This window comes from Engystomops pustulosus, chromosome 5 (assembly GCF_040894005.1).
Source record: "Engystomops pustulosus chromosome 5, aEngPut4.maternal, whole genome shotgun sequence".
In the NCBI taxonomy this organism is placed as follows: Eukaryota; Metazoa; Chordata; class Amphibia; order Anura; family Leptodactylidae; genus Engystomops; species Engystomops pustulosus.
Window position 1 is genome coordinate 53,586,518 of NC_092415.1, and position 9,321 is coordinate 53,595,838.

Sequence of the window (9,321 nt, forward strand, 5' to 3'; positions counted from 1 at the left end):
ACCAATATTGGGGATTGATAGACTCCCCACATAAAGGAACAACGTACACGTGGACAGTGGTCCTTGAAAGTGATGTTTGACCTTCCTCCTGTATAAATTCTAATCCCCCTGTAGGTCACATATGGACCTGCTTTATTTATTGTGATCTTTCTTATTCATTGGTATTTTTATTGATTTATAACAATTTTATGTACATTTTGCATCTTATGTATTTTTATATATTATATACTATATCATTTTGTGCATTTTCAGAACTAAACAGAGGTAATCATTGGCAAACGGCCATTTACAGATAAGCATCTACATTTCTCTCCATACATTTTAACATTATTCATTAAGTAAAAGAGCTCCTCCATGTCCGTTCTGCTCATCCTCCCGCAGTGTTAGGGTGCGTTCACACGTTGCAGTTAAACCTGCATCACAATCAGCTCTGAGGTGGTTTAGGTGCAGTTTTGTCAATTGAACAGGTGAAAGACATGAACTGAACGAGTGAATTTGATTTTGAAGGGGAAACCTACTCCACAAATGTCATTCACTCGTTCAGTTCATGTCTTTCACCTGTTCAATTGACAAAACTGCACCTAAACCACCTCAAAGCTGATTGCGATGCAGTTTTAACTGCAACGTGTGAACGCACCCTTACTGAAAGCATCTGAAAGCTCACCGCAGACAGATGAGAGGACTAATGATTAACTCTTTCCATTCCTAGAGCTTATTTCCTTCCATGATTCATCTCTGTAAGAAAATGATACTATCCAGACACTCCTTGTGAAGGGTGCAGTAAAACATTGCGTTTAAAAACGAATTGCAACAGCTGAGAAGAGATTTGTCTAATTAAACTGTTAACCTGCTACAAAACGCAAATGTTAACACTTGTGTCAACGTATTTGTTGACGTTGTGTTAACAAACAAATGTGTTAATCTCTCTAGCTGGTGGAAAGCGTTTTGAAACACATGTGTTAGACACAATGGGGGGATTTAACAATGTGTCTCAGATTCCTACAGTATCTAGTTGGAAAACACTTGTATTTTGCTGCACCAGATTTATCACTGTAATGATGAATTCATTGTGCAGCATGAGATTGCCGGTTCCTACTTCAGACCTACTTTTAATTGGTCTAAACTGTGCGCCAGAATTTTGGGCGCACAGAAGATTTTCCACAAGCCACACCCCTTTCTTGTGAGACCATGTTCCTTTCCCAGAGGCCACGGTCCTTAATCGGACAAGTCGTGGAAGTGCCAAAAAATGTCTAAAAGCCTTGATAAATGTGGCGCAATTAGACAGTATTTTTGGCGCACAACCACCAGAATTCTTGAGCAAGTGCATTTATAAACCCCCCCCCCCCCCCCAATCTGTGACTGCACCCAAAGAGTTAAGTCATTAGTAACACCATCAGGTTCTTATTTGATCAGCCGCTATGGTGTATGAAGAGAAGGAGCTGATTTACAAAAACTACTTAACTATGGGGAAAAATGCAAGGGAAAAAAGGACACAGGAACAGATTTCTTTAATAAAGTATATTACAAAGGTTACTGTTTCCATCTGAACTATGGATTTATTTTATTTAGTCGAAAGTTTAGTTACATTTTAAACATTTTGCACAAAAGGCTGACACCTTGTGGCGCTAGGTAGAAATGACAACAATAAGCAATGTCTCTACATCATGGTTTCCATCGTGATCTGTAGCATGATGAACACAGGTGGTCCTGGGCATCCTCTTAATTCATATAGGGGGCTTTAATATTGGGATCAGATCTAGCATGCACTTGAAGTTTCTGTATAGAATTGAAGAGAAATTGGAAGAGTGATGTGAACCCAGCCAAATAGAGAATAGATGGATCAGAGATCCACATTGCAGTTATTGGGAATGGTTTTAGAACCAATAATCTCACTGTTAGCAGAGACAGAACCAGGTATATAGATAAGAATTATAATACTATGCAGATATAGCATAACCAGGTATGTACCAGGCACGTAGCAATGGACCCATGCTTAATCTGACAGCATGCCTAAAAAATTTAAAGTCCACGAATAATGAAGCAAACTATATATCCACACATCAGCAGAATCACAATGACGTGTTAATGGCTATTGTGAGCTTCAAGCAATCATGAAAATATCAGCATCACAGAGCTAAATTTCCCATTTAGAAAAGATTTCCATTCATCTGTAACATGCAATACTGTAACAAAATGCCTTTCCGAAGCGGCTACGAGCAGTCGGATGCTAATGCTTTTACCATACTATGATGAGTTTTTCATGATTCATGGTGTTTAAAATATACAAGACTGCCTTTTTCAATTGGAAGTTTCTCATAGATTGAATGCATCATCAAGGCGATTGTTCATGCATGGAAGAACAACAAGCAAAATGATATGAACCATTTTTAAGCCCTACACTTAAGCAAAGGAAAACAGTTGTAATACAAACTATTTAATGTAGTTTTCAGTCTCAGTACATCTCCTATGGAAAGATCCTAGCAAAATAGATGGTATTATTCAACTGTATCGCATCATCTACATACAATGGTAAATCCACTGGTGCAGACCTATTGTGAGTAAAGTCCTCATATGCAATGTACTAAATACACAATACATTGCGAGTATTGGCACAGCGCAATACTGGACATATCAGTATCACAGTCAATCCCCGCTCTCATCTCCTCTAATGTAGAAGCAGACTATGTAGACATTAAAGTCATAGGCTCCTTCTACACTTGCGTTTTTCACATGCGTGTTTTCACGTGCAGAACTTGCATTGCACTCTGACCCATTGTAATCAATGGGCTTTTTCAGACGCATTTTTTTCACGCATGCACGCACATTTTTTTAGCGCACGTTTAAATCTCAGCATGCTCTACTTTTGGAAGTTACGCACCATACAAGTCTATGGAGATGGATCAAAACGCATTGCACTCAGACATATGCAAGTATATGCAAGTGCAATGCGTTTTTCACTGATCAATTGCCATAGAAAAGATAGAGCACAGTCCTAAGTCCTTTTCATGCGTATTACCTGCGTGTGAAAAACACATTGAAATTGCATTAAAAATGCATTGAAAACGTGCATGAAAAACCGAGACACTGAAGAAACTGTGCTGAAAACTGATTGAACTCTGATGCAAAATGTCCGTTTTTCACTGACCAAACCCTGATCGCACCCTGATCAGACTCTGACGTGATCTGCAACGCAAGTGTGGAAGGGGCCTTAGGGTTGTAACCAGGTTTTACACTAAGGTATGAAATGTCCTGTAACATCTGTGCTAGTGTCTTCCTCTGTCCACAGAATTGGCTTAGGATGCGTTCATTTTCTTTTTTTTTGTTTATGTTTGGGGGACATCTACCACTAGGATGAAGGATTGTATACCGAGGACACTGACATACAGTATTGGTGTCTGCCCCATCTGGATCTGCTCTTCTTTTAACTTCTTGTGCACTGGCTTTTTACAAAAATAAAGCCTACAGAAGAGTAGATCCTGCCAGAGGGGGCACGCACAAGTATGTCCCCTGTATATAATCCTTCATCCTGGTGGTAGATGTCCTTTAACATCCCTAGTGCAAACTGTGGTTTATTTTGTTGGCTGTGGTTGAGACTAATTGCACCACATCCTGTCTCTCTGGAACTCTGCTCTGGACCAGCAATAGTTAACTCGCTGTGATGCAGAGAGCCTGTTCATATATATGAATATATATATATATATATATATATATATATATATATATATATATATAATGACAGCATTCCAAAATTCAAGGTTCTTGTATTCCCATGTGCTGCAACATTTCTCAAGGCTGAAACATCACCACCCCTGCAACCATTAATTTGACTCATGGGATAACTAGAGCCATATTGCCTGACTTTGGGCAAGATTCTTTTCTATACATGAGATTTCACATAAAAGAGGCAATTTAGAACAGACATTTTTTATACTAGTAGTTTAGTGGGGTAAAACCTGGTGACAGGTTCCCTTTAAATGGAATGAGATATTGAAGACCGATCCAGATGATAGATCATCAATATCAGCGGTGGTGGGGCCTGGTGGGTAAGTTGTAGTAACCCAGCATGGCCACACAGAGATTTCCTTACCTGTTATTGCTGGCCCTGTAAGGATCTCATCATAGGGGTTGTCAGGTGTCTTAACGATGGGTCATCTAAATATTGACTGCATTTTCTAATGATGGATTATACAGTAGATATCTTAAAAGTATAAATCCCTTCAAAGATTGATTAAACACACATATGGGACACGAGTCTTCTAGGGTCATGGCCCTCAGGGGACACACTAATTCCTGAATAGTAGGTGCACCCATCAGAAGTCTCCCAGTCCTCTGCACCTCAAGCAGAGCATCGCTTGTTCAAGATAACCTGTAAAAAAAGGTTTTGTAATGAAAGGAATTAAGGAACCTGTCATCAGCAATTGACCTAATAAACCACTACAAAAAAAAATTGTCAAGCAGTGTCACACCTTCTAGAAATTGTTTCTTTTATGTCCCGGGGTGGTGACATCATCCAGAATATCTACTTTAAAGTGAGCTGTAAATTGGTTGTATAAAGTCAAGGAGGTGGAGAGTCCAGGTGGGGAGCTGTGAACACCTCCTCCTCTGTGATTGACATTGTTCATCGGACTTCAGGAGATCTGTTTAGTGATGTCTATGGATGGATTCAATTACTGTAAAAGGCGGCTCCCAGAGGAATAGAGAGCTTGACTTCAGTGTTAAACTCTCGGCCTCCTTGACTTTACACAACCAATTTACATCTCACTTCAAAGTTGATTTACTGGACGATTCCACCGCACTGGATCACGAAAGAGACATGATCTTGAAGCTGCTCAGCTGCTTGAAAACATCTTGGTAGTGGTTTATTAGAAAGCAGAATGCATACAGAGATGGGGGCCCACTGTTTTGCAAATTGCACTAGACGAAGGCTAGGGGGTACCTAGACGAAGGCTCCTCCCGAGCCGAAACGCGCGTCGGGGACGCGGTCCAAACCTGGCAGCGGAGCTCTGCACTACCCCTTACTAGTAAGAGCTGGCACACATTCATAGACAGCCTTAAACTCCAATATTCTCATTTCACAGGAGTTTTTGCGCATCTCTCCTAGATATCTATTCTATGGAGATACCACACACTTATTACACCTCTTTGTCCAGCTCCATATTTACTGGTTTCAGCATAATTTTTCTCCTCTGCTCAGGCATATCCGCTTTTCATCTGTGCCAAACCACTGTGTTTTATACTGTATGTTATATTGTGTGTATACACATCAGCGCCAATCCTATTGGCATTTTTATGTTCTTGTACTAATAAAGATTCAAATTTTATATCAACACTCCCAACCTTGTTTGTGTCCATTTCCCCTTTAAGAAAGGGGTACCCGTTGTTGTAGTGGTTTATTAGGTAAATTTCTGCTGACATGTTCCCTTTAATTAAATAAAAGTTAAAGTCAAAGTCCCCTCAACACAACATTTCCTATACACAACTAATAAAGTTAAAAAAAACCTGACAAAATCACCAAAAAAACCCTACATATTTGGCATTGCCGTGTCCCTAACAATCTGTACAATCACTCTGAAATGTTAGTGGACCAGCTAGGTGAACACTGTGAAAACAAAACCCGAAAAACTTGCCAAAATGTAAATTGTTTCTTAAAATCCCTTCACAAAAATTTTCCAAAAAGTGACAAAAAATGGTGCCAAAATGGTACGCCTGAAAAGGACAACTGAATATGTAAAAAATAAGCCCTAAACCAGCTCTGTCAACCAAAAAATATTAAAGTTATGTCTCCAAAAAGATGGCGATATGAAAACAAATGAGATTTTTTCATATGTTTTTCTTCAGTAAAATTGTAAAAATATATTAAAAAAAACTATATAAATGAGGTATCACTGTAATCATAGGTATCGATAGAATAAAGATCATATGTTTTATGGCATGGTGTACGTCCCCAAAAAAATACAAGAAGAAAGGAAACAAGAATTGACAATTACATTCAATTGTTAATAAAATCTCATCAATAAGCTAATGACCCACTTAACCCCTTCACGCTCCGTGGCGGATATATCCGCCACGGAGCGCAGTGACTTAGCGCTCAGTGGCGGATATATCCGCCACGGCGCTTATGCCGGCTCGGCTCTGGATCAGAGCCAAACCGGCATCAGAAAACACGGGGTGCCGGCTGTAACTAATAGCCGGCACCCCAGTGCAACACCCGCGGTCGGAGTGGGCTCCGATCGCGGGTGTGTAACCCGTTAAATGCCGTGGTCAGCACGACCGCGGCATCTAACATGCCTCTGGGGGTCTTTCCCCCACGATCGTCCCCCCTGAACCGTTTTTGGGGTCCGATCTGGTCCCCAGCACTGCCTGCAGGCACTGCCAGTAAGATGGCGTCTGTGACGTCATCTTACTGGCATAGTGCCAGCCTATGCAAGCGCATAGGCTAACACTGATAATACCCTGCAATACATGATTATTGCAGAGTATTATCATGAACAAGCAATCAGATGATTGTTTGGTCATTTCCCATGGTGGAAAAAGTGAAAAAGTAAAAAAAAATGTTATTCAATAAAAAATAAAGTAATAAATCAATAAAAATGCCCATAAGCCCCATAACATATAAAGAGACATATAACCCCAAAAAAGTCTAAATCATAAAAAAACCCCACATATATAGTATCACCGCGTCCGTAACAACCCGTAGAATACAAGTAAATCATTATTGAACCCGTATGATGAACGCCGTTAAAAAAAACTATTGAAAACCCACCAAAAATTAACATTTTTACCTATTCAATCTTACAAAAAATGCCATCAAAAGTGATCAAAAAAACATATGTACTCCATAATGATACTGCTGCAAAGTACAGCATGTCCCGCAAAAAACAAGCGATCAACCAGCTGGATTATTAGGCTAAACGGTGAACACGAAAAAAAAAAGTCAAAAATCCAGTACAGAATTGATGCTTTTCTACTCATACCCTCAAAAACGAGTTCCTAAATTTTCAACAATAGGTGATACCAACCCCAAAATGGCAACACTGGAAAAAGCATCTCATCCCACAAAAAAAAATGCCAGCACATGGCCCCAATAACGAAAAAGCGAAAATTTATAGCCTACAAAAGGGACCAAAGAGGAAACTAAAATCCTGGCAGCTGCAGGTCCCTCCTTCCATTCTGCGCCTCACTGTGTACCCATAAAACAAGTAACGTCCACATGTGGGGGGGTCTCTGCACTCGGGAGAAATTGCAGAACAAATTGTATGTTTTCTATTTTTATCTTTTGGAAATGTGTAAATTTTAGGGCTAAATGAGCATATAACCGGAACAATTTGACCATTCTAAATTTCACCTCCATTTTGATTCAATTACTATGAAGATCTCAAGGGGTTAACAATCTTCCTAAAAGCTGTTTCTGATAGTTTGAGGGGTGCAGATTTGAAAATGGGTTGATTATATAGGGAGTTTTGATACTAAATATGTAACATTTCATTCAAAACTGTATTTATCCGCAAAAGAGTAAATTCTGAAAATACGGAAAATCGCTATTCGATTTGGAAGCCGAGCGACATCAAAATATATTATCCAGACATTTCAAAAATTATGAAAATGTAAAGTAGACACCTGGGAAATGTTATGCAGCAACTTATTTAGGTGGTAAATCTATCTACCTGAAAATGTAATGATTTTGAATTTCAAAAAAGTGAGATTTTTCAAAAAATTCATCATTTTTTCTTTTTTTGGAAAATAAACGCAAAACTTATCAGCCAACATTTACCACTAAAATGAAGTACAACATGTGGGGAAAAAACAATCTCAGAATCGCTTTGATAAGTAACAGTGTTCAAAAGTTATAACCATATAAAGAGACGCAGGTCAGAATCCAAAAAATGGGGCTGAGCCTTAAGCTGTAAAATGGCTGCGTCCTTAAGGGGTTAAATAAAGTATTTGTAAAGTGCATCCAATGTCGCAGAAAAAAAGCCCTTATTTGTCCAAATTGCCAAAAAAAATAAAGATTGTATAGCCAATAAAAAGGGACAATGCATAATCTGCTCTGAATGGCGCAGCTCCCCCCTCAATGCCCTGGCGTGTGCCCATACAGCAGGTTACCACCACATATGGGGTATTGTTATATGCGGGAGGGATTGGGTATCAAATTTTGTGGAGCGTTTTGGTATTTTATCCACTTAGAATTTGTACATTTCTTTAAAAACACATTCATTTAGCCAAAAAGAATTAAATTTCAAAATTGCACAGAATTTTGTTTTAACCCTTGTAAAACGATTAAATGGTTAACAAAGTTGTTTTACATATGTTGAGGGGTATAGTTTCTATAATGGGGTAATTTATGGGGTTTTACTTTTATATAGGCCTCTCAAAGTGACTTGAAATCTGAGCAGGTCCCTCAATAGCAGGATTTTGCGTTTTTTATAAAAATGTGAAAAATCGCACCTAAAGTTCAAAGCCCCATAACATCCTACAAAAATGAGAGAATACATAAAAAAAAACACGTCAACATAAAGTAGACATTTGGTTAATGTTAGTTATTAAGTTTTTATGCTGTTATGAATATGTGTGGAAAAAAGTTGAACATTTTGAATTTAAAAAATCGAGTTTTTTTCCAAAGTTTCAGCAAATATAAATTTTTTTCATAAATACCGTATGCTCTAGTATAAGCCGACCCGAGTATAAGCCGAGACCCTTAATTTTACCACAGAAAACTGGGAAAACCTATTGACTCGAGTATAAGCCGAGGGTGTAGTATACAGCCAGCCCCCATGTAGCATACAGCCTGCCCCACCTAGCATACAGCCTGCCCCCATGTAGTATACAGCCTGCCCCATGTAGCATTCAGCCTGCCCCCATGTAGTATACAGCCTGCCCCATGTAATATACAGCCATCCCCATGTAGTATACAGCCAGCCCCCATGTAGTATACAGCCAGCCCCCATGTGGTATACATCCTTCCCCATGTAGCATACAGCCTGCCCCCATGTAATATACAGCCTGCCCCCATGTGGAATACAGCCAGCCCCCATGTAGTATATAGCCAGCCCCCATGTAATATACAGCCAGCCCCCAGTAGTATACAGCCAGCCCACAGTAGTATACAGCCTGGCCCCATGTAGTATACAGCCAGCCCCCAGTAGTATACAGCCAGCCCCCAGTAGTATACAGCCAGTCCCCAGTAGTATACAGCCTGCCCCCATGTAGTATACAGCCTGCCCCATGTAGTATACAGCCAGCCCCCAGTAGTATACAGCCAACCCCCATGTAGTATACAACCTGCCCCCATGTAGTATACAGCCAGTCCCCAGTAGTATACAG